Source organism: Ovis canadensis, chromosome 5, assembly GCF_042477335.2.
Source record: "Ovis canadensis isolate MfBH-ARS-UI-01 breed Bighorn chromosome 5, ARS-UI_OviCan_v2, whole genome shotgun sequence".
In the NCBI taxonomy this organism is placed as follows: Eukaryota; Metazoa; Chordata; class Mammalia; order Artiodactyla; family Bovidae; genus Ovis; species Ovis canadensis.
Genome location: NC_091249.1, coordinates 12,395,256 through 12,422,427, shown reverse-complemented (window position 1 = coordinate 12,422,427; position 27,172 = coordinate 12,395,256).

The following is a 27,172-nucleotide window of genomic DNA, read 5'->3' as shown; positions in this document are numbered from 1 at the left end:
GGAAATCACGTGGGGCCCACCCGGAAATCACGTGGGCCCCACGGGGAAATCACGTGGGTCCCACCCGGAAATCACGTGGGCCCCACCCGGAAATCACGTGGGCCCCACCCGGAAATCACGTGGGCCCTACCCGGAAATCACGTGGGCCCCCAGGGGAAATCACGTGGGCCCCACCCGGAAATCACGTGGGCCCCCAGGGGAAATCACGTGGGCCCCACCCGGATATCACGTGGGCCCCACCCGGAAATCACGTGGGCCCCACCCGGAAATCACGTGGGCCCCACGGGGAAATCACGTGGGTCCCACCCGGAAATCAAGTGGGCCCCACCCGGAAATCACGTGGGCCCCACCCGGAAATCACGTGGGCCCCACCCGGAAATCACGTGGGCCCCACCCGGAAATCACGTGGGCCCCACCCGGAAATCACGTGGGCCCCACGGGGAAATCACGTGGGCCCCACCCGGAAATCACGTGGGCCCCACCCGGAAATCACGTGGGCCCCACCCGGAAATCACGTGGGCCCCACCCGGAAATCACGTGGGCCCCACCCGGAAATCACGTGGGCCCCACCCGGAAATCACGTGGGCCCCACCCGGAAATCACGTGGGCCCCACCCGGAAATCACGTGGGCCCCACCCGGAAATCACGTGGGCCCCACCCGGAAATCACGTGGGCCCCACCCGGAAATCACGTGGGCCCCACCCGGAAATCACGTGGGCCCCACCCGGAAATCACGTGGGCCCCACCCGGAAAGCACGTGGGGCCCACCCGGAAATCACGTGGGCCCCACCCTGAAATCACGTGGGCCCCACCCGGAAATCACGTGGGCCCCACCCGGAAATCACGTGGGCCCCACCCGGAAATCACGTGGGCCCCACCCTGAAATAACGTGGGCCCCACCCGGAAATCACGTGGGCCCCACCCGGAAATCACGTGGGCCCCACCCGGAAATCACGTGGGCCCCACCCGGAAATCACGTGGGCCCCACCCGGAAATCACGTGGGCCCCCAGGGGAAATCACGTGGGCCCCACCCGGAAATCACGTGGGCCCCACCCGGAAATCACGTGGGACCCACCCGGAAATCACGTGGGCCCCACACGGAAATCACGTGGGCCCCACCCGGAAATCACGTGGGCCCCACCCGGAAATCACGTGGGCCCCACGGGGAAATCACGTGGGCCCCACCCGGAAATCACGTGGGCCCCACGGGGAAATCACGTGGGCCCCACCCGGAAATCACGTGGGCCCCACCCAGAAATCACGTGGGCCCTACCCGGAAATCACGTGGGCCCCCAGGGGAAATCACGTGGCCCCACCCGGAAATCACGTGGGCCCCCGGGGGAAATCACGTGGGCCCCACCCGGATATCACGTGGGCCCCACCCGGAAATCACGTCGGCCCCCAGGGGAAATCACGTGAGCCCCACCCGGAAATCACGTGGGCCCCACCCGGAAATCACGTGGGCCCCACCCTGAAATCACGTGGGCCCCACCCGGAAATCACGCGGGCCCCACGGGGAAATCACGTGGGCCCCCAGGGGAAATCACGTGGGCCCCACCCGGAAATCACGTGGGCCCCACCCGGAAATCACGTGGGCCCCACCCGGAAATCACGTGGGCCCCACCCGGAAATCACGTGGGCCCCATGGGGAAATCACGTGGGTCCCACCCGGAAATCACGTGGGCCCCACCCGTAAATCACGTGGGCCCCACCCGGAAATCACGTGGGCCCCACCCGGAAATCACGTGGGCCCCACCCGGAAATCACGTGGGCCCCACCCGGAAATCACGTGGGACCCACGGGGAAATCACGTGGGCCCCACCTGGAAATCACGTGGGCCCCACCCGGAAATCACGTGGGCCCCACCCGGAAATCACGTGGACCCCACCCGGAAATCACGTGGGCCCCACCCGGAAATCACGTGGGCCCCCAGGGGAAATCACGTGGGCCCCACCCGGAAATCACGTGGGCCCCACCCGGAAATCACGTGGGCCCCACCCTGAAATCACGTGGGCCCCACCCGGAAATCACGCGGGCCCCACGGGGAAATCACGTGGGCCCCACCCGGAAATCACGTGGGCCCCACCCGGAAATCACGTGGGCCCCACCCTGAAATCACGTGGGCCCCACCCGGAAATCACGTGGGCCCCACCCGGAAATCACGTTGGCCCCCAGGGGAAATCACGTGGGCCCCACCCGGAAATCACGTGGGCCCCACCCGGAAATCACGTGGGCCCCACCCGGAAATCACGTGGGCCCGACGGGGAAATCACGTGGGCCCCACCCGGAAATCACGTGGGCCCCACCCGGAAATCACGTGGGCCCCACCCGGAAATCACGTGGGCCCCACCCGGAAATCACGTGGGCCCACCCGGAAATCACGTGGGACCCACCCGGAAATCACGTGGGCCCCACCCGGAAATCACGTGGGCCCCACCCGGAAATCACGTGGGCCCCACCCGGAAATCACGTGGGCCCCCAGGGGAAATCACGTGGGCCCCACCCGGAAATCACGTGGGCCCCACGGGGAAATCACGTGGGCCCCACCCGGAAATCACGTGGGCCCCACGGGGAAATCACGTGGGCCCCACCCGGAAATCACGTGGGCCCCACCCGGAAATCACGTGGGCCCCACCCGGAAATCACGTGGGCCCCACCCGGAAATCACGTGGGCCCCACCCGGAAATCACGTGGGCCCCACGGGGAAATCACGTGGGCCCCACCCGGAAATCACGTGGGCCCCACCCGGAAATCACGTGAGCCCCACCCGGAAATCACGTGGGCCCCACCCGGAAATCACGTGGGCCCCACCCGGAAATTACGTGGGCCCCACCCGGAAATCACGTGGGCCCCACCCGGAAATCACGTGGGCCCCACCCGGAAATCACGTGGGCCCCCCGGGGAAATCACGTGGGCCCCACCCGGAAATCACGTGGGCCCCACCCGGAAATCATGTGGGCCCCACCCGGAAATAACGTGGGCCCCACGGGGAAATCACGTGGGCCCCACCCGGAAATCACGTGGGCCCCACCCGGAAATCACGTGGGCCCCCAGGGGAAATCACGTGGGCCCCACCCGGAAATCACGTGGGCCCCACCCGGAAATCACGTGGGCCCCACCCTGAAATCACGTGGGCCCCACCCGGAAATCACGCGGGCCCCACGGGGAAATCACGTGGGCCCCACCCGGAAATCACGTGGGCCCCACCCTGAAATCACGTGGGCCCCACCCGGAAATCACGTGGGCCCCACCCGGAAATCACGTGGGCCCCCAGGGGAAATCACGTGGGCCCCACCCAGAAATCACGTGGGCCCCACCCGGAAATCACGTGGGCCCCCAGGGGAAATCACGTGGGCCCCACCCAGAAATCACGTGGGCCCCACCCGGAAATCACGTGGGCCCCCAGGGGAAATCACGTGGGCCCCACCCGGAAATCACGTGGGCCCCACCCGGAAATCACGTGGGCCCCCAGGGGAAATCACGTGGGCCCCACCCAGAAATCACGTGGGCCCCACCCGGAAATCACGTGGGCCCCACCCGGAAATCACGTGGGCCCCACCCGGAAATCACGTGGGCCCCACCCGGAAATCACGTGGGCCCCACCCGGAAATCACGTGGGCCCCACCCGGAAATCACGTGGGCCCCAACCGAAAATCACGTGGGCCCAACCCGGAAATCACGTGGGCCCCACCCGGAAATCACGTGGGCCCCACCCGGAAATCACGTGGGCCCCACGGGGAAATCACGTGGGCCCCACCCGGAAATCACGTGGGCCCCACGGGGAAATCACGTGGGCCCCACCCGGAAATCACGTGGGCCCCACGGGGAAATCACGTGGGCCCCACCCGGAAATCACGTGGGCCCCACCCGGAAATCACGTGGGCCCCACCCGGAAATCACGTGGGCCCCACGGGGAAATCACGTGGGCCCCACCCGGAAATCACGTGGGCCCCACCCGGAAATCACGTGGGCCCCACCCGGAAATCACGTGGGCCCCACCCGGAAATCACGTGGGCCCCACCCGGAAATCACGTGGGCCCCCAGGGGAAATCACGTGGGCCCCACCCGGAAATCACGTGGGCCCCACCCGGAAATCACGTGGGCCCCACCCGGAAATAACGTGGGCCCCACGGGGAAATCACGTGGGCCCCACCCGGAAATCACGTGGGCCCCACCCGGAAATCACGTGGGCCCCCAGGGGAAATCACGTGGGCCCCACCCGGAAATCACGTGGGCCCCACCCGGAAATCACGTGGGCCCCACCCGGAAATCACGTGGGCCCCACCCGGAAATCATGCGGGCCCCACGGGGAAATCACGTGGGCCCCACCCGGAAATCACGTGGGCCCCACCCGGAAATCACGTGGGCCCCACCCGGAAATCACGTGGGCCCCACCCGGAAATCACGTGGGCCCCACCCGGAAATCACGTGGGCCCCCAGGGGAAATCACGTGGGCCCCACCCGGAAATCACGTGGGCCCCACCCGGAAATCACGTGGGCCCCACCCGTAAATCACGTGGGCCCGACGGGGAAATCACGTGGGCCCCACCCGGAAATCACGTGGGCCCCCAGGGGAAATCACGTGGGCCCCACCCGGAAATCACGTGGGCCCCACCCGGAAATCACGTGGGCCCCACCCTGAAATCACGTGGGCCCCACCCGGAAATCACGCGGGCCCCACGGGGAAATCACGTGGGCCCCACCCGGAAATCACGTGGGCCCCACCCGGAAATCACGTGGGCCCCACCCTGAAATCACGTGGGCCCCACCCGGAAATCACGTGGGCCCCACCCGGAAATCACGTTGGCCCCCAGGGGAAATCACGTGGGCCCCACCCGGAAATCACGTGGGCCCCACCCGGAAATCACGTGGGCCCCACCCGGAAATCACGTGGGCCCGACGGGGAAATCACGTGGGCCCCACCCGGAAATCACGTGGGCCCCACCCGGAAATCACGTGGGCCCCACCCGGAAATCACGTGGGCCCCACCCGGAAATCACGTGGGCCCACCCGGAAATCACGTGGGACCCACCCGGAAATCACGTGGGCCCCACCCGGAAATCACGTGGGCCCCACCCGGAAATCACGTGGGCCCCACCCGGAAATCACGTGGGCCCCCAGGGGAAATCACGTGGGCCCCACCCGGAAATCACGTGGGCCCCACGGGGAAATCACGTGGGCCCCACCCGGAAATCACGTGGGCCCCACGGGGAAATCACGTGGGCCCCACCCGGAAATCACGTGGGCCCCACCCGGAAATCACGTGGGCCCCACCCGGAAATCACGTGGGCCCCACCCGGAAATCACGTGGGCCCCACCCGGAAATCACGTGGGCCCCACGGGGAAATCACGTGGGCCCCACCCGGAAATCACGTGGGCCCCACCCGGAAATCACGTGAGCCCCACCCGGAAATCACGTGGGCCCCACCCGGAAATCACGTGGGCCCCACCCGGAAATTACGTGGGCCCCACCCGGAAATCACGTGGGCCCCACCCGGAAATCACGTGGGCCCCACCCGGAAATCACGTGGGCCCCCAGGGGAAATCACGTGGGCCCCACCCGGAAATCACGTGGGCCCCACCCGGAAATCATGTGGGCCCCACCCGGAAATAACGTGGGCCCCACGGGGAAATCACGTGGGCCCCACCCGGAAATCACGTGGGCCCCACCCGGAAATCACGTGGGCCCCCAGGGGAAATCACGTGGGCCCCACCCGGAAATCACGTGGGCCCCACCCGGAAATCACGTGGGCCCCACCCTGAAATCACGTGGGCCCCACCCGGAAATCACGCGGGCCCCACGGGGAAATCACGTGGGCCCCACCCGGAAATCACGTGGGCCCCACCCTGAAATCACGTGGGCCCCACCCGGAAATCACGTGGGCCCCACCCGGAAATCACGTGGGCCCCCAGGGGAAATCACGTGGGCCCCACCCAGAAATCACGTGGGCCCCACCCGGAAATCACGTGGGCCCCCAGGGGAAATCACGTGGGCCCCACCCAGAAATCACGTGGGCCCCACCCGGAAATCACGTGGGCCCCCAGGGGAAATCACGTGGGCCCCACCCGGAAATCACGTGGGCCCCACCCGGAAATCACGTGGGCCCCCAGGGGAAATCACGTGGGCCCCACCCAGAAATCACGTGGGCCCCACCCGGAAATCACGTGGGCCCCACCCGGAAATCACGTGGGCCCCACCCGGAAATCACGTGGGCCCCACCCGGAAATCACGTGGGCCCCACCCGGAAATCACGTGGGCCCCACCCGGAAATCACGTGGGCCCCAACCGAAAATCACGTGGGCCCCACCCGGAAATCACGTGGGCCCCACCCGGAAATCACGTGGGCCCCACCCGGAAATCACGTGGGCCCCACGGGGAAATCACGTGGGCCCCACCCGGAAATCACGTGGGCCCCACGGGGAAATCACGTGGGCCCCACCCGGAAATCACGTGGGCCCCACGGGGAAATCACGTGGGCCCCACCCGGAAATCACGTGGGCCCCACCCGGAAATCACGTGGGCCCCACCCGGAAATCACGTGGGCCCCACGGGGAAATCACGTGGGCCCCACCCGGAAATCACGTGGGCCCCACCCGGAAATCACGTGGGCCCCACCCGGAAATCACGTGGGCCCCACCCGGAAATCACGTGGGCCCCACCCGGAAATCACGTGGGCCCCCAGGGGAAATCACGTGGGCCCCACCCGGAAATCACGTGGGCCCCACCCGGAAATCACGTGGGCCCCACCCGGAAATAACGTGGGCCCCACGGGGAAATCACGTGGGCCCCACCCGGAAATCACGTGGGCCCCACCCGGAAATCACGTGGGCCCCCAGGGGAAATCACGTGGGCCCCACCCGGAAATCACGTGGGCCCCACCCGGAAATCACGTGGGCCCCACCCGGAAATCACGTGGGCCCCACCCGGAAATCATGCGGGCCCCACGGGGAAATCACGTGGGCCCCACCCGGAAATCACGTGGGCCCCACCCGGAAATCACGTGGGCCCCACCCGGAAATCACGTGGGCCCCACCCGGAAATCACGTGGGCCCCACCCGGAAATCACGTGGGCCCCCAGGGGAAATCACGTGGGCCCCACCCGGAAATCACGTGGGCCCCACCCGGAAATCACGTGGGCCCCACCCGTAAATCACGTGGGCCCGACGGGGAAATCACGTGGGCCCCACCCGGAAATCACGTGGGCCCCACCCGGAAATCACGTGGGCCCCACCCGGAAATCACGTGGGCCCCACCCGGAAATCACGTGGGCCCCACCCGGAAATCACGTGGGCCCCACCCGGAAATCACGTGGGCCCCACCCGGAAATCACGTGGGCCCCACCCGGAAATCACGTGGGCCCCACGGGGAAATCACGTGGGCCCCACCCGGAAATCACGTGGGGCCCACCCGGAAATCACGTGGGCCCCACGGGGTAATCACGTGGGCCCCACCCGGAAATCACGTGGGCCCCACCCGGAAATCACGTGGGCCCCACCCGGAAATCACGTGGGCCCCACCCGGAAATCACGTGGGCCCCACCCGGAAATCACGTGGGCCCCCAGGGGAAATCACGTGGGCCCCACCCGGATATCACGTGGGCCCCACCCGGAAATCACGTGGGCCCCACCCGGAAATCACGTGGGCCCCACGGGGAAATCACGTGGGCCCCACCCGGAAATCACGTGGGCCCCACCCGGAAATCACGTGGGCTCCCAGGGGAAATCACGTGGGCCCCACCCGGAAATCACGTGGGCCCCACCCGGAAATCACGTGGGCCCCACCCTGAAATCACGTGGGCCCCACCCTGAAATCACGCGGGCCCCACGGGGAAATCACGTGGGCCCCACCCGGAAATCACGTGGGCCACACCCGGAAATCACGTGGGCCCCACCCGGAAATCACGTGGGCCCCACCCGGAAATCACGTGGGCCCCACCCGGAAATCACGTGGGCCCCCAGGGGAAATCACGTGGGCCCCACCCGGAAATCACGTGGGCCCCACCCGGAAATCACGTGGGCCCCACCCGGAAATCACGTGGGCCCGACGGGGAAATCACGTGGGCCCCACCCGGAAATCACGTGGGCCCCACCCGGAAATCACGTGGGCCCCACCCGGAAATCACGTGGGCCCCACCCGGAAATCACGTGGGCCCCACCCGGAAATCACGTGGGCCCCACCCGGAAATCACGTGGGCCCCACCCGGAAATCACGTGGGCCCCACCCGGAAATCACGTGGGCCCCACCCGGAAATCACGTGGGCCCCCAGGGGAAATCACGTGGGCCCCACCCGGAAATCACGTGGGCCCCACCCGGAAATCACGTGGGCCCCACCCGGAAATCACGTGGGCCCCAGGGGGAAATCACGTGGGCCCCACCCGGAAATCACGTGGGCCCCACCCGGAAATCACGTGGGCCCCACCCGGAAATCACGTGGGCCCCACCCGGAAATCACGTGGGCCCCACCCGGAAATCACGTGGGCCCCACCCGGAAATCACGTGGGCCCCACCCGGAAATCACGTGGGCCCCCAGGGGAAATCACGTGGGCCCCACCCGGAAATCACGTGGGCCCCACCCGGAAATCACGTGGGCCCCACCCGGAAATCACGTGGGCCCGACGGGGAAATCACGTGGGCCCCACCCGGAAATCACGTGGGCCCCACCCGGAAATCACGTGGGCCCCACCCGGAAATCACGTGGGCCCCACCCGGAAATCACGTGGGCCCCACACGGAAATCACGTGGGCCCCACCCGGAAATCACGTGGGCCCCACCCGGAAATCACGTGGGCCCCACCCGGAAATCACGTGGGCCCCACCCGGAAATCACGTGGGCCCCACCCGGAAATCACGTGGGCCCCACGGGGAAATCACGTGGGCCCCACCCGGAAATCACGTGGGGCCCAGCCGGAAATCACGTGGGCCCCACGGGGAAATCACGTGGGCCCCACCCGGAAATCACGTGGGCCCCACCCGGAAATCACGTGGGCCCCACCCGGAAATCACGTGGGCCCCACCCGGAAATCACGTGGGCTCCCAGGGGAAATCACGTGGGCCCCACCCGGATATCACGTGGGCCCCACCCGGAAATCACGTGGGCCCCACCCGGAAATCACGTGGGCCCCACGGGGAAATCACGTGGGCCCCACCCGGAAATCACGTGGGCCCCACCCGGAAATCACGTGGGCTCCCAGGGGAAATCACGTGGGCCCCACCCGGAAATCACGTGGGCCCCACCCGGAAATCACGTGGGCCCCACCCTGAAATCACGTGGGCCCCACCCTGAAATCACGTGGGCCCCACGGGGAAATCACGTGGGCCCCACCCGGAAATCACGTGGGCCACACCCGGAAATCACGTGGGCCCCACCCGGAAATCACGTGGGCCCCACCCGGAAATCACGTGGGCCCCACCCGGAAATCACGTGGGCCCCCAGGGGAAATCACGTGGGCCCCACCCGGAAATCACGTGGGCCCCACCCGGAAATCACGTGGGCCCCACCCGGAAATCACGTGGGCCCGACGGGGAAATCACGTGGGCCCCACCCGGAAATCACGTGGGCCCCACCCGGAAATCACGTGGGCCCCACCCGGAAATCACGTGGGCCCCACCCGGAAATCACGTGGGCCCCACCCGGAAATCACGTGGGCCCCACCCGGAAATCACGTGGGCCCCACCCGGAAATCACGTGGGCCCCACCCGGAAATCACGTGGGCCCCCAGGGGAAATCACGTGGGCCCCACCCGGAAATCACGTGGGCCCCACCCGGAAATCACGTGGGCCCCACCCGGAAATCACGTGGGCCCCACGGGGAAATCACGTGGGCCCCACCCGGAAATCACGTGGGCCCCACCCGGAAATCACGTGGGCCCCCAGGGGAAATCACGTGGGCCCCACCCGGAAATCACGTGGGCCCCACCCGGAAATCACGTGGGCCCCACCCGGAAATCACTTGGGCCCCACCCGGAAATCACGTGGGCCCCACGGTGAAATCACGTGGGCCCCACCCGGAAATCACGTGGGCCCCACGGGGAAATCACGTGGGCCCCACCCGGAAATCACGTGGGCCCCACCCGGAAATCACGTGGGCCCCCAGGGGAAATCACGTGGTCCCCACCCGGAAATCACGTGGGCCCCACCCGGAAATCACTTGGGCCCCACCCGGAAATCACGTGGGCCCCACGGGGAAATCACGTGGGCCCCACCCGGAAATCACGTGGGCCCCACCCGGAAATCACGTGGGCCCTACCCGGAAATCACGTGGGCCCCACGGGGAAATCACGTGGGCCCCACGGGGAAATCACGTGGGCCCCACCCGGAAATCACGTGGGCCCCACCCGGAAATCACGTGGGTCCCACCCGGAAATCACGTGGGCCCCACCCGGAAATCACGTGGGCCCCACCCGGAAATCACGTGGGCCCCACCCGGAAATCACGTGGGCCCCACCCGGAAATCACGTGGGCCCCACCCGGAAATCACGTGGGCCCCACGGGGAAATCACGTGGGGCCCACCCGGAAATCACGTGGGCCCCACGGGGAAATCACGTGGGCCCCACCCGGAAATCACGTGGGCCCCACCCGGAAATCACGTGGGCCCCACCCGGAAATCACGTGGGCCCCACCCGGAAATCACGTGGGCCCCACCCGGAAATCACGTGGGCCCCCAGGGGAAATCACGTGGGCCCCACCCTGATATCACGTGGGCCCCACCCGGAAATCACGTGGGCCCCACCCGGAAATCACGTGGGCCCCACGGGGAAATCACGTGGGCCCCACCCGGAAATCACGTGGGCCCCACCCGGAAATCACGTGGGCCCCCAGGGGAAATCACGTGGGCCCCACCCGGAAATCACGTGGGCCCCACCCGGAAATCACGTGGGCCCCACCCGGAAATCACGTGGGCCCCACCCTGAAATCACGTGGGCCCCACCTGGAAATCACGTGGGCCCCACCCGGAAATCACGTGGGCCCCACCCGGAAATCACGTGGGCCCCACCCGGAAATCACGTGGGCCCCACCCGGAAATCACGTGGGCCCCCAGGGGAAATCACGTGGGCCCCACCCGGAAATCACGTGGGCCCCACCCGGAAATCACGTGGGCTCCACCCGGAAATCACGTGGGCCCCACCCGGAAATCACGTGGGCCCCACCCGGAAATCACGTGGGCCCCACCCGGAAATCACGTGGGCCCCACGGGGAAATCACGTGGGCCCCACCCGGAAATCACGTGGGCCCCACCCGGAAATCACGTGGGCCCCACCCGGAAATCACGTGGGGCCCACCCGGAAATCACGTGGGCCCCACGGGGAAATCACGTGGGCCCCACCCGGAAATCACGTGGGCCCCACCCGGAAATCACGTGGGCCCCACCCGGAAATCACGTGGGCCCCACCCGGAAATCACGTGGGCCCCACCCGGAAATCACGTGGGCCCCCAGGGGAAATCACGTGGGCCCCACCCGGAAATCACGTGTGCCCCCAGGGGAAATCACGTGGACCCCACCTGGATATCACGTGGGCCCCACCCGGAAATCACGTGGGCCCCACCCGAAATCACGTGGGCCCCACCCGGAAATCACGTGGGCCCCACCCGGAAATCACGTGGGCCCCACCCGGAAATCACGTGGGCACCACGGGGAAATCACGTGGGCCCCACCCGGAAATCACGTGGTCCCCACCCGGAAATCACGTGGGCCCCACCCGGAAATCACGTGGGGCCCACCCGGAAATCACGTGGGCCCCACCCGGAAATCACGTGGGCCCCACGGGGAAATCACGTGGGCCCCACCCGGAAATCACGTGGGCCCCACCCGGAAATCACGTTGGCCCCACACGGAAATCACGTGGGCCCCACCCGGAAATCACGTGGGCCCCACACGGAAATCACGTGGGCCCCACCCGGAAATCACGTGGGCCCCACGGGGAAATCACGTGGGCCCCACCCGGAAATCACGTGGGCCCCACCCGGAAATCACGTGGGCCCCACCCGGAAATCACGTGGGCCCCACGGGGAAATCACGTGGGCCCCACCCGGAAATCACGTGGGCCCCACGGGGAAATCACGTGGGCCCCACCCGGAAATCACGTGGGCCCCACCCGGAAATCACGTGGGCCCCACACGGAAATCACGTGGGCCCCACCCGGAAATCACGTAGGCCCCACACGGAAATCACGTGGGCCCCACCCGGAAATCACGTGGGCCCCACCCGGAAATCACGTGGGACCCACCCGGAAATCACGTGGGCCCCACCCGGAAATCACGTGGGCCCCACGGGGAAATCACGTGGGCCCCACCCGGAAATCACGTGGGCCCCACCCGGAAATCACGTGGGCCCCACCCGGAAATCACGTGGGACCCCAGGGGAAATCACGTGGGACCCACCCGGAAATCACGTGGGCCCCACCCGGAAATCACGTGGGCCCCACCCGGAAATCACGTGGGACCCACCCGGAAATCACGTGGGCCCCACCCGGAAATCACGTGGGCCCCACCCGGAAATCACGTGGGCCCCACCCGGAAATCACGTGGGCCCCACCCGGAAATCACGTGGGCCCCACCCGGAAATCACGTGGGCCCCACCCGGAAATCACGTGGGCCCCACCCGGAAATCACGTGGGGCCAACCCGGAAATCACGTGGGGCCCACCCGGAAATCACGTGGGCCCCACGGGGAAATCACGTGGGCCCCACCCGGAAATCACGTGGGCCCCACCCGGAAATCACGTGGGCCCCACCCGGAAATCACGTGGGCCCCACCCGGAAATCACGTGGGCCCCACCCGGAAATCACGTGGGCCCCACCCGGAAATCACGTGGGCCCCACCCGGAAATCACGTGGGCCCCACCCGGAAATCACGTGGGCCCCACCCGGAAATCACGTGGGCCCCACCCGGAAATCACGTGGGCCCCACCCGGAAATCACGTGGGCCCCCAGGGGAAATCACGTGGGCCCCACCCGGAAATCACGTGGGCCCCACCCGGAAATCACGTGGGCCCCACCCGGAAATCTCGTGGGCCCCACCCGGAAATCACGTGGGCCCCACCCGTAAATCACGTGGGCCCCACGGGGAAATCACGTGGGCCCCACCCGGAAATCACGTGGGGCCCACCCGGAAATCACGTGGGCCCCACGGGGAAATCACGTGGGCCCCACCCGGAAATCACGTGGGCCCCACCCGGAAATCACGTGGGCCCCACCCGGAAATCACGTGGGCCCCACCCGGAAATCACGTGGGCCCCACCCGGAAATCACGTGGGCCCCACGGGGAAATCACGTGGGCCCCACCCGGAAATCACGTGTGCCCCACCCGGAAATCACGTGGGCCCCACCCGGAAATCACGTGGGCCCCACCCGGAAATCACGTGGGCCCCACCCGGAAATCACGTGGGCCCCACCCGGAAATCACGTGGGCCCCACCCGGAAATCACGTGGGCCCCACCCGGAAATCACGTGGGCCCCACCCGGAAATCACGTGGGCCCCACCCGGAAATCACCTGGGCCCCACGGGGAAATCACGTGGGCCCCACCCGGAAATCACGTGGGCCCCACCCGGAAATCACGTGGGCCCCCAGGGGAAATCACTTGGGCCCCACCCGGAAATCACGTGGGCCCCACGGGGAAATCACGTGGGCCCCACCCGGAAATCACGTGGGCCCCACCCGGAAATCACGTGGGCCCCACCCGGAAATCACGTGGGGCCCACCCGGAAATCACGTGGGCCCCACCCGGAAATCACGTGGGCCCCACGGGGAAATCACGTGGGCCCGACCCGGAAATCACGTGGGGCCCACCCGGAAATCACGTGGGCCCCACCCGGAAATCACGTGGGCCCCACCCGGAAATCACGTGGGCCCCCAGGGGAAATCACGTGGGCCCCACCCGGATATCACGTGGGCCCCACCCGGAAATCACGTGGGCCCCACCCGGAAATCACGTGGGCCCCACGGGGAAATCACGTGGGCCCCACCCGGAAATCACGTGGGCCCCACCCGGAAATCACGTGGGCTCCCAGGGGAAATCACGTGGGCCCCACCCGGAAATCACGTGGGCCCCACCCGGAAATCACGTGGGCCCCACCCGGAAATCACGTGGGCCCCACCCGGAAATCACGTGGGCCCCACCCGGAAATCACGTGGGCCCCACCCGGAAATCACGTGGGCCCCACCCGGAAATCACGTGGGCCCCACCCGGAAATCACGTGGGCCCCACCCGGAAATCACGTGGGCCCCACCCGGAAATCACGTGGGCCCCCAGGGGAAATCACGTGGGCCCCACCCGGAAATCACGTGGGCCCCACCCGGAAATCACGTGGGCCCCACCCGGAAATCACGTGGGCCCCACGGGGAAATCACGTGGGCCCCACCCGGAAATCACGTGGGCCCCACCCGGAAATCACGTGGGCCCCACCCGGAAATCACGTGGGCCCCACCCGGAAATCACGTGGGCCCCACCCGGAAATCACGTGGGCCCCACCCGGAAATCACGTGGGCCCCCAGGGGAAATCACGTGGGCCCCACCCGGAAATCACGTGGGCCCCACCCGGAAATCACGTGGGCCCCACCCGGAAATCACGTGGGCCCGACGGGGAAATCACGTGGGCCCCACCCGGAAATCACGTGGGCCCCACCCGGAAATCACGTGGGCCCCACCCGGAAATCACGTGGGCCCCACCCGGAAATCACGTGGGCCCCACCCGGAAATCACGTGGGCCCCACCCGGAAATCACGTGGGCCCCACCCGGAAATCACGTGGGCCCCACCCGGAAATCACGTGGGCCCCACCCGGAAATCACGTGGGCCCCACCCGGAAATCACGTGGGCCCCACGGGGAAATCACGTGGGCCCCACCCGGAAATCACGTGGGGCCCACCCGGAAATCACGTGGGCCCCACGGGGAAATCACGTGGGCCCCACCCGGAAATCACGTGGGCCCCACCCGGAAATCACGTGGGCCCCACCCGGAAATCACGTGGGCCCCACCCGGAAATCACGTGGGCCCCACCCGGAAATCACGTGGGCCCCCAGGGGAAATCACGTGGGCCCCACCCGGATATCACGTGGGCCCCACCCGGAAATCACGTGGGCCCCACCCGGAAATCACGTGGGCCCCACGGGGAAATCACGTGGGCCCCACCCGGAAATCACGTGGGCCCCACCCGGAAATCACGTGGGCTCCCAGGGGAAATCACGTGGGCCCCACCCGGAAATCACGTGGGCCCCACCCGGAAATCACGTGGGCCCCACCCTGAAATCACGTGGGCCCCACCCTGAAATCACGTGGGCCCCACGGGGAAATCACGTGGGCCCCACCCGGAAATCACGTGGGCCACACCCGGAAATCACGTGGGCCCCACCCGGAAATCACGTGGGCCCCACCCGGAAATCACGTGGGCCCCACCCGGAAATCACGTGGGCCCCCAGGGGAAATCACGTGGGCCCCACCCGGAAATCACGTGGGCCCCACCCGGAAATCACGTGGGCCCCACCCGGAAATCACGTGGGCCCGACGGGGAAATCACGTGGGCCCCACCCGGAAATCACGTGGGCCCCACCCGGAAATCACGTGGGCCCCACCCGGAAATCACGTGGGCCCCACCCGGAAATCACGTGGGCCCCACCCGGAAATCACGTGGGCCCCACCCGGAAATCACGTGGGCCCCACCCGGAAATCACGTGGGCCCCACCCGGAAATCACGTGGGCCCCCAGGGGAAATCACGTGGGCCCCACCCGGAAATCACGTGGGCCCCACCCGGAAATCACGTGGGCCCCACCCGGAAATCACGTGGGCCCCACGGGGAAATCACGTGGGCCCCACCCGGAAATCACGTGGGCCCCACCCGGAAATCACGTGGGCCCCCAGGGGAAATCACGTGGGCCCCACCCGGAAATCACGTGGGCCCCACCCGGAAATCACGTGGGCCCCACCCGGAAATCACGTGGGCCCCACCCGGAAATCACGTGGGCCCCACGGTGAAATCACGTGGGCCCCACCCGGAAATCACGTGGGCCCCACGGGGAAATCACGTGGGCCCCACCCGGAAATCACGTGGGCCCCACCCGGAAATCACGTGGGCCCCCAGGGGAAATCACGTGGTCCCCACCCGGAAATCACGTGGGCCCCACCCGGAAATCACTTGGGCCCCACCCGGAAATCACGTGGGCCCCACGGGGAAATCACGTGGGCCCCACCCGGAAATCACGTGGGCCCCACCCGGAAATCACGTGGGCCCTACCCGGAAATCACGTGGGCCCCACCCGGAAATCACGTGGGCCCCACCCGGAAATCACGTGGGCCCCACCCGGAAATCACGTGGGCCCCACCCGGAAATCACGTGGGCCCCACCCGGAAATCACGTGGGCCCCACCCGGAAATCACGTGGGTCCCACCCGGAAATCACGTGGGCCCCACCCGGAAATCACGTGGGCCCCACCCGGAAATCACGTGGGCCCCACCCGGAAATCACGTGGGCCCCACCCGGAAATCACGTGGGCCCCACCCGGAAATCACGTGGGCCCCACGGGGAAATCACGAGGGGCCCACCCGGAAATCACGTGGGCCCCACGGGGAAATCACGTGGGCCCCACCCGGAAATCACGTGGGCCCCACCCGGAAATCACGTGGGCCCCACCCGGAAATCACGTGGGCCCCACCCGGAAATCACGTGGGCCCCACCCGGAAATCACGTGGGCCCCCAGGGGAAATCACGTGGGCCCCACCCTGATATCACGTGGGCCCCACCCGGAAATCACGTGGGCCCCACCCGGAAATCACGTGGGCCCCACGGGGAAATCACGTGGGCCCCACCCGGAAATCACGTGGGCCCCACCCGGAAATCACGTGGGCCCCCAGGGGAAATCACGTGGGCCCCACCCGGAAATCACGTGGGCCCCACCCGGAAATCACGTGGGCCCCACCCGGAAATCACGTGGGCCCCACCCTGAAATCACGTGGGCCCCACCTGGAAATCACGTGGGCCCCACCCGGAAATCACGTGGGCCCCACCCGGAAATCACGTGGGCCCCACCCGGAAATCACGTGGGCCCCACCCGGAAATCACGTGGGCCCCCAGGGGAAATCACGTGGGCCCCACCCGGAAATCACGTGGGCCCCACCCGGAAATCACGTGGGCCCCACCCGGAAATCACGTGGGCCCCACCCGGAAATCACGTGGGCCCCACCCGGAAATCACGTGGGCCCCACCCGGAAATCACGTGGGCCCCACGGGGAAATCACGTGGGCCCCACCCGGAAATCACGTGGGCCCCACCCGGAAATCACGTGGGCCCCACCCGGAAATCACGTGGGGCCCACCCGGAAATCACGTGGGCCCCACCCGGAAATCACGTGGGCCCCACCCGGAAATCACGTGGGCCCCACCCGGAAATCACGTGGGCCCCACCCGGAAATCACGTGGGCCCCCAGGGGAAATCACGTGGGCCCCACCCGGAAATCACGTGTGCCCCCAGGGGAAATCACGTGGACCCCACCTGGATATCACGTGGGCCCCACCCGGAAATCACGTGGGCCCCACCCGAAATCACGTGGGCCCCACTCGGAAATCACGTGGGCCCCACCCGGAAATCACGTGGGCCCCACCCGGAAATCACGTGGGCACCACGGGGAAATCACGTGGGCCCCACCCGGAAATCACGTGGTCCCCACCCGGAAATCACGTGGGCCCCACGGGGAAATCACGTGGGCCCCACCCGGAAATCACGTGGGCCCCACCCGGAAATCACGTGGGCCCCACCCGGAAATCACGTGGGCCCCACCCTGAAATCACGTGGGCCCCACCTGGAAATCACGTGGGCCCCACCCGGAAATCACGTGGGCCCCACCCGGAAATCACGTGGGCCCCACCCGGAAATCACGTGGGCCCCACCCGGAAATCACGTGGGCCCCCAGGGGAAATCACGTGGGCCCCACCCGGAAATCACGTGGGCCCCACCCGGAAATCACGTGGGCCCCACCCGGAAATCACGTGGGCCCCACCCGGAAATCACGTGGGCCCCACCCGGAAATCACGTGGGCCCCACCCGGAAATCACGTGGGCCCCACGGGGAAATCACGTGGGCCCCACCCGGAAATCACGTGGGCCCCACCCGGAAATCACGTGGGCCCCACCCGGAAATCACGTGGGGCCCACCCGGAAATCACGTGGGCCCCACCCGGAAATCACGTGGGCCCCACCCGGAAATCACGTGGGCCCCACCCGGAAATCACGTGGGCCCCACCCGGAAATCACGTGGGCCCCCAGGGGAAATCACGTGGGCCCCACCCGGAAATCACGTGTGCCCCCAGGGGAAATCACGTGGACCCCACCTGGATATCACGTGGGCCCCACCCGGAAATCACGTGGGCCCCACCCGAAATCACGTGGGCCCCACTCGGAAATCACGTGGGCCCCACCCGGAAATCACGTGGGCCCCACCCGGAAATCACGTGGGCACCACGGGGAAATCACGTGGGCCCCACCCGGAAATCACGTGGTCCCCACCCGGAAATCACGTGGGCCCCACGGGGAAATCACGTGGGCCCCACCCGGAAATCACGTGGGCCCCACCCGGAAATCACGTTGGCCCCACACGGAAATCACGTGGGCCCCACCCGGAAATCACGTGGGCCCCACACGGAAATCACGTGGGCCCCACCCGGAAATCACGTGGGCCCCACGGGGAAATCACGTGGGCCCCACCGGGAAATCACGTGGGCCCCACCCGGAAATCACGTGGGCCCCACCCGGAAATCACGTGGGCCCCACGGGGAAATCACGTGGGCCCCACCCGGAAATCACGTGGGCCCCACTGGGAAATCACGTGGGCCCCACCCGGAAATCACGTGGGCCCCACCCGGAAATCACGTGGGCCCCACACGGAAATCACGTGGGCCCCACCCGGAAATCACGTAGGCCCCACACGGAAATCACGTGGGCCCCACCCGGAAATCACGTGGGCCCCACCCGGAAATCACGTGGGACCCACCCGGAAATCACGTGGGCCCCACCCGGAAATCACGTGGGCCCCACGGGGAAATCACGTGGGCCCCACCCGGAAATCACGTGGGCCCCACCCGGAAATCACGTGGGCCCCACCCGGAAATCACGTGGGACCCCAGGGGAAATCACGTGGGCCCCACCCGGAAATCACGTGGGCCCCACCCGGAAATCACGTGGGCCCCACCCGGAAATCACGTGGGACCCACCCGGAAATCACGTGGGCCCCACCCGGAAATCACGTGGGCCCCACCCGGAAATCACGTGGGCCCCACCCGGAAATCACGTGGGCCCCACCCGGAAATCACGTGGGCCCCACCCGGAAATCACGTGGGCCCCACCCGGAAATCACGTGGGCCCCACCCGGAAATCACGTGGGCCCCACCCGGAAATCACGTGGGCCCCACCCGGAAATCACGTGGGCCCCACCCGGAAATCACGTGGGTCCCACCCGGAAATCACGTGGGCCCCACCCGGAAATCACGTGGGCCCCCAGGGGAAATCACGTGGGCCCCACCCGGAAATCACGTGGGCCCCACCCGGAAATCACGTGGGCCCCACCCGGAAATCTCGTGGGCCCCACCCGGAAATCACGTGGGCCCCACCCGTAAATCACGTGGGCCCCACGGGGAAATCACGTGGGCCCCACCCGGAAATCACGTGGGGCCCACCCGGAAATCACGTGGGCCCCACGGGGAAATCACGTGGGCCCCACCCGGAAATCACGTGGGCCCCACCCGGAAATCACGTGGGCCCCACCCGGAAATCACGTGGGCCCCACCCGGAAATCACGTGGGCCCCACCCGGAAATCACGTGGGCCCCACGGGGAAATCACGTGGGCCCCACCCGGAAATCACGTGGGCCCCACCCGGAAATCACGTGGGCCCCACCCGGAAATCACGTGGGCCCCACCCGGAAATCACGTGGGCCCCACCCGGAAATCACGTGGGCCCCACCCGGAAATCACGTGGGCCCCACCCGGAAATCACGTGGGCCCCACCCGGAAATCACGTGGGCCCCACCCGGAAATCACGTGGGCCCCACCCGGAAATCACGTGGGCCCCACGGGGAAATCACGTGGGCCCCACCCGGAAATCACGTGGGCCCCACCCGGAAATCACGTGGGCCCCCAGGGGAAATCACTTGGGCCCCACCCGGAAATCACGTGGGCCCCACGGGGAAATCACGTGGGCCCCACCCGGAAATCACGTGGGCCCCACCCGGAAATCACGTGGGCCCCACCCGGAAATCACGTGGGGCCCACCCGGAAATCACGTGGGCCCCACCCGGAAATCACGTGGGCCCCACGGGGAAATCACGTGGGCCCCACCCGGAAATCACGTGGGCCCCACCCGGAAATCACGTGGGCGCCACACGGAAATCACGTGGGCCCCACCCGGAAATCACGTAGGCCCCACACGGAAATCACGTGGGCCCCACCCGGAAATCACGTGGGCCCCACCCGGAAATCACGTGGGACCCACCCGGAAATCACGTGGGCCCCACCCGGAAATCACGTGGGCCCCACGGGGAAATCACGTGGGCCCCACCCGGAAATCACGTGGACCCCACCCGGAAATCACGTGGGCCCCACCCGGAAATCACGTGGGACCCCAGGGGAAATCACGTGGGCCCCACCCGGAAATCACGTGGGCCCCACCCGGAAATCACGTGGGCCCCACCCGGAAATCACGTGGGCCCCACCCGGAAATCACGTGGGCCCCACCCGGAAATCACGTGGGCCCCACCCGGAAATCACGTGGGCCCCACCCGGAAATCACGTGGGCCCCACCCGGAAATCACGTGGGCCCCACCCGGAAATCACGTGGGCCCCACCCGGAAATCACGTGGGGCCGACCCGGAAATCACGTGGGGCCCACCCGGAAATCACGTGGGCCCCACGGGGAAATCACGTGGGCCCCACCCGGAAATCACGTGGGCCCCACCCGGAAATCACGTGGGCCCCACCCGGAAATCACGTGGGCCCCACCCGGAAATCACGTGGGCCCCCAGGGGAAATCACTTGGGCCCCACCCGGAAATCACGTGGGCCCCACCCGGAAATCACGTGGGCCCCACTCGGAAATCACGTGGGCCCCACGGGGAAATCACGTGGGCCCCACCCGGAAATCACGTGGGCCCCACGGGGAAATCACGTGGGCCCCCAGGGGAAATCACGTTTGCCCCACGGGGAAATCACGTGGGCCCCACGGGGAAATCACGTGGGCCCCACGGGGAAATCACGTGGGCCCCACGGGGAAGTCACGTGGGCCCCCAGGGGAAATCACGTGGGCCCCACGGTGAAATCACCTGGGCCCCACGGGGAAATCAGGTGGGCCCCACGGGGAAATCACGTGGGCCCCCAGGGGAAATCACGTGGGCCCCCAGTGGAAATCATGAGGGCCCCCCGGGGAAATCACGTGGGCCCCACGGGGAAATCACGTGGGCCCCCAGGGGAAAACACGTGGGCCCCACGGGGTAATCACGTGGGCCCCCAGGGGAAATCACGTGGGCCCCACCCGGATATCACGTGGGCCCCACCCGGAAATCACGTGGGCCCCACCCGGAAATCACGTGGGCCCCACCCGGAAATCACGTGGGCCCCACCCGGAAATCACGTGGGCCCCACCCGGAAATCACGTGGGCACCACGGGGAAATCACGTGGGCCCCACCCGGAAATCACGTGGGCCTCACCCGGAAATCACGTGGGGCCCACCCGGAAATCACGTGGGCCCCACCCGGAAATCACGTGGGCCCCACGGGGAAAACACGTGGGCCCCACCCGGAAATCACGTGGGCCCCACCCGGAAATCACGTGGGCCCCACACGGAAATCACGTGGGCCCCACCCGGAAATCACGTGGGCCCCACACGGAAATCACGTGGGCCCCACCCGGAAATCACGTGGGCCCCACGGGGAAATCACGTGGGCCCCACCCGGAAATCACGTGGGCCCCACCCGGAAATCACGTGGGCCCCACCCGGAAATCACGTGGGCCCCACCCGGAAATCACGTGGGCCCCACCCGGAAATCACGTGGGGCCCACCCGGAAATCACGTGGGCCCCACCCGGAAATCACGTGGGCCCCGCGGGGAAATCACGTGGGCCCCACCCGGAAATCACGTGGGCCCCACCCGGAAATCACGTGGGCCCCACACGGAAATCACGTGGGCCCCACCCGGAAATCACGTAGGCCCCACACGGAAATCACGTGGGCCCCAAACGGAAATCACGTTGGCCCCACCCGGAAATCACGTGGGACCCACCCGGAAATCACGTGGGCCCCACCCGGAAATCACGTGGGCCCCACGGGGAAATCACGTGGGCCCCACCCGGAAATCACGTGGGCCCCACCCGGAAATCACGTGGGCCCCACCCGGAAATCACGTGGGACCCCAGGGGAAATCACGTGGGCCCCACCCGGAAATCACGTGGGCCCCACCCGGAAATCACGTGGGCCCCACCCGGAAATCACGTGGGACCCACCCGGAAATCACGTGGGCCCCACCCGGAAATCACGTGGGCCCCACCCGGAAATCACGTGGGCCCCACCCGGAAATCACGTGGGCCCCACCCGGAAATCACGTGGGCCCCACCCGGAAATCACGTGGGCCCCACCCGGAAATCACGTGGGGCCCACCCGGAAATCACGTGGGGCCCACCCGGAAATCACGTGGGCCCCACGGGGAAATCACGTGGGCCCCACCCGGAAATCACGTGGGCTCCACCCGGAAATCACGTGGGCCCCACCCGGAAATCACGTGGGCCCCACCCTGAAATCACGTGGGCCCCACCCGGAAATCACGTGGGGCCCACCCGGAAATCACGTGGGCCCCACCCGGAAATCACGTGGGCCCCACCCGGAAATCACGTGGGCCCCACCCGGAAATCACGTGTGCCCCACCCGGAAATCACGTGGGCCCCACGGGGAAATCACGTGGGCCCCACCCGGAAATCACGTGGGCCCCACCCGGAAATCACGTGGGCGCCACCCGGAAATCACGTGGGCCCCACCCGGAAATCACGTAGGCCCCACACGGAAATCACGTGGGCCCCACCCGGAAATCACGTGGGCCCCACCCGGAAATCACGTGGGCCCCACCCGGAAATCACGTGGGCCCCACCCGGAAATCACGTGGGCCCCACCCGGAAATCACGTGGGCCCCACCCGGAAATCACGTGGGCCCCACCCGGAAATCACGTGGGTCCCACCCGGAAATCACGTGGGCCCCACCCGGAAATCACGTGGGCCCCCAGGGGAAATCACGTGGGCCCCACCCGGAAATCACGTGGGCCCCACCCGGAAATCACGTGGGCCCCACCCGGAAATCACGTGGGCCCCACCCGGAAATCACGTGGGCCCCACCCGTAAATCACGTGGGCCCCACGGGGAAATCACGTGGGCCCCACCCGGAAATCACGTGGGGCCCACCCGGAAATCACGTGGGCCCCACGGGGAAATCACGTGGGCCCCACCCGGAAATCACGTGGGCCCCACCCGGAAATCACGTGGGGCCGACCCGGAAATCACGTGGGGCCCACCCGGAAATCACGTGGGCCCCACGGGGAAATCACGTGGGCCCCACCCGGAAATCACGTGGGCCCCACCCGGAAATCACGTGGGCCCCACCCGGAAATCACGTGGGCCCCACCCGGAAATCACGTGGGCCCCCAGGGGAAATCACTTGGGCCCCACCCGGAAATCACGTGGGCCCCACCCGGAAATCACGTGGGCCCCACTCGGAAATCACGTGGGCCCCACGGGGAAATCACGTGGGCCCCACCCGGAAATCACGTGGGCCCCACGGGGAAATCACGTGGGCCCCCAGGGGAAATCACGTTTGCCCCACGGGGAAATCACGTGGGCCCCACGGGGAAATCACGTGGGCCCCACGGGGAAATCACGTGGGCCCCACGGGGAAGTCACGTGGGCCCCCAGGGGAAATCACGTGGGCCCCACGGTGAAATCACCTGGGCCCCACGGGGAAATCAGGTGGGCCCCACGGGGAAATCACGTGGGCCCCCAGGGGAAATCACGTGGGCCCCCAGTGGAAATCATGAGGGCCCCACGGGGAAATCACGTGGGCCCCACGGGGAAATCACGTGGGCCCCCAGGGGAAAACACGTGGGCCCCACGGGGTAATCACGTGGGCCCCCAGGGGAAATCACGTGGGCCCCACCCGGATATCACGTGGGCCCCACCCGGAAATCACGTGGGCCCCACCCGGAAATCACGTGGGCCCCACCCGGAAATCACGTGGGCCCCACCCGGAAATCACGTGGGCCCCACCCGGAAATCACGTGGGCACCACGGGGAAATCACGTGGGCCCCACCCGGAAATCACGTGGTCCCCACCCGGAAATCACGTGGGCCTCACCCGGAAATCACGTGGGGCCCACCCGGAAATCACGTGGGCCCCACCCGGAAATCACGTGGGCCCCACGGGGAAATCACGTGGGCCCCACCCGGAAATCACGTGGGCCCCACCCGGAAATCACGTGGGCCCCACACGGAAATCACGTGGGCCCCACCCGGAAATCACGTGGGCCCCACACGGAAATCACGTGGGCCCCACCCGGAAATCACGTGGGCCCCACGGGGAAATCACGTGGGCCCCACCCGGAAATCACGTGGGCCCCACCCGGAAATCACGTGGGCCCTACCCGGAAATCACGTGGGCCCCACCCGGAAATCACGTGGGCCCCACCCGGAAATCACGTGGGGCCCACCCGGAAATCACGTGGGCCCCACCCGGAAATCACGTGGGCCCCACGGGGAAATCACGTGGGCCCCACCCGGAAATCACGTGGGCCCCACCCGGAAATCACGTGGGCCCCACACGGAAATCACGTGGGCCCCACCCGGAAATCACGTAGGCCCCACACGGAAATCACGTGGGCCCCAAACGGAAATCACGTTGGCCCCACCCGGAAATCACGTGGGACCCACCCGGAAATCACGTGGGCCCCACCCGGAAATCACGTGGGCCCCACGGGGAAATCACGTGGGCCCCACCCGGAAATCACGTGGGCCCCACCCGGAAATCACGTGGGCCCCACCCGGAAATCACGTGGGACCCCAGGGGAAATCACGTGGGCCCCACCCGGAAATCACGTGGGCCCCACCCGGAAATCACGTGGGCCCCACCCGGAAATCACGTGGGACCCACCCGGAAATCACGTGGGCCCCACCCGGAAATCACGTGGGCCCCACCCGGAAATCACGTGGGCCCCACCCGGAATTCACGTGGGCCCCACCCGGAAATCACGTGGGCCCCACCCGGAAATCACGTGGGCCCCACCCGGAAATCACGTGGGCCCCACCCGGAAATCACGTGGGGCCCACCCGGAAATCACGTGGGGCCCACCCGGAAATCACGTGGGCCCCACGGGGAAATCACGTGGGCCCCACCCGGAAATCACGTGGGCTCCACCCGGAAATCACGTGGGCCCCACCCGGAAATCACGTGGGCCCCACCCTGAAATCACGTGGGCCCCACCCGGAAATCACGTGGGGCCCACCCGGAAATCACGTGGGCCCCACCCGGAAATCACGTGGGCCCCACCCGGAAATCACGTGGGCCCCACCCGGAAATCACGTGGGCCCCACCCGGAAATCACGTGGGCCCCACGGGGAAATCACGTGGGCCCCACCCGGAAATCACGTGGGCCCCACCCGGAAATCACGTGGGCGCCACCCGGAAATCACGTGGGCCCCACCCGGAAATCACGTAGGCCCCACACGGAAATCACGTGGGCCCCACCCGGAAATCACGTGGGCCCCACCCGGAAATCACGTGGGCCCCACCCGGAAATCACGTGGGCCCCACCCGGAAATCACGTGGGCCCCACCCGGAAATCACGTGGGCCCCACCCGGAAATCACGTGGGCCCCACCCGGAAATCACGTGGGCCCCACCCGGAAATCACGTGGGCCCCACCCGGAAATCACGTGGGCCCCACCCGGAAATCACGTGGGCCCCACGGGGAAATCACGTGGGTCCCACCCGGAAATCACGTGGGCCCCAACCGGAAATCACGTGGGCCCCACGGGGAAATCACGTGGGCCCCCAGGGGAAATCACGTTTGCCCCACGGGGAAATCACGTGGGCCCCACGGGGAAATCACGTGGGCCCCACGGTGAAATCACCTGGGCCCCACGGGGAAATCAGGTGGGCCCCACGGGGAAATAACGTGGGCCCCCAGGGGAAATCACGTGGGCCCCCAGTGGAAATCATGAGGGCCCCACGGGGAAATCACGTGGGCCCCACGGGGAAATCACGTGGGCCCCCAGGGGAAAACACGTGGGCCCCACGGGGTAATCACGTGGGCCCCCAGGGGAAATCACGTGGGCCCCACCCGGATATCACGTGGGCCCCACCCGGAAATCACGTGGGCCCCACCCGGAAATCACGTGGGCCCCACCCGGAAATCACGTGGGCCCCACCCGGAAATCACGTGGGCCCCACCCGGAAATCACGTGGGCACCACGGGGAAATCACGTGGGCCCCACCCGGAAATCACGTGGTCCCCACCCGGAAATCACGTGGGCCTCACCCGGAAATCACGTGGGGCCCACCCGGAAATCACGTGGGCCCCACCCGGAAATCACGTGGGCCCCACGGGGAAATCACGTGGGCCCCACCCGGAAATCACGTGGGCCCCACCCGGAAATCACGTGGGCCCCACACGGAAATCACGTGGGCCCCACCCGGAAATCACGTGGGCCCCACACGGAAATCACGTGGGCCCCACCCGGAAATCACGTGGGCCCCACGGGGAAATCACGTGGGCCCCACCCGGAAATCACGTGGGCCCCACCCGGAAATCACGTGGGCCCCACCCGGAAATCACGTGGGGCCCACCCGGAAATCACGTGGGCCCCACCCGGAAATCACGTGGGCCCCACGGGGAAATCACGTGGGCCCCACCCGGTAATCACGTGGGCCCCACCCGGAAATCACGTGGGCCCCACACGGAAATCACGTGGGCCCCACCCGGAAATCACGTAGGCCCCACCCGGAAATCACGTGGGCCCCACCCGGAAATCACGTGGGCCCCACACGGAAATCACGTGGGCCCCACCCGGAAATCACGTAGGCCCCACACGGAAATCACGTGGGCCCCAAACGGAAATCACGTTGGCCCCACCCGGAAATCACGTGGGACCCACCCGGAAATCA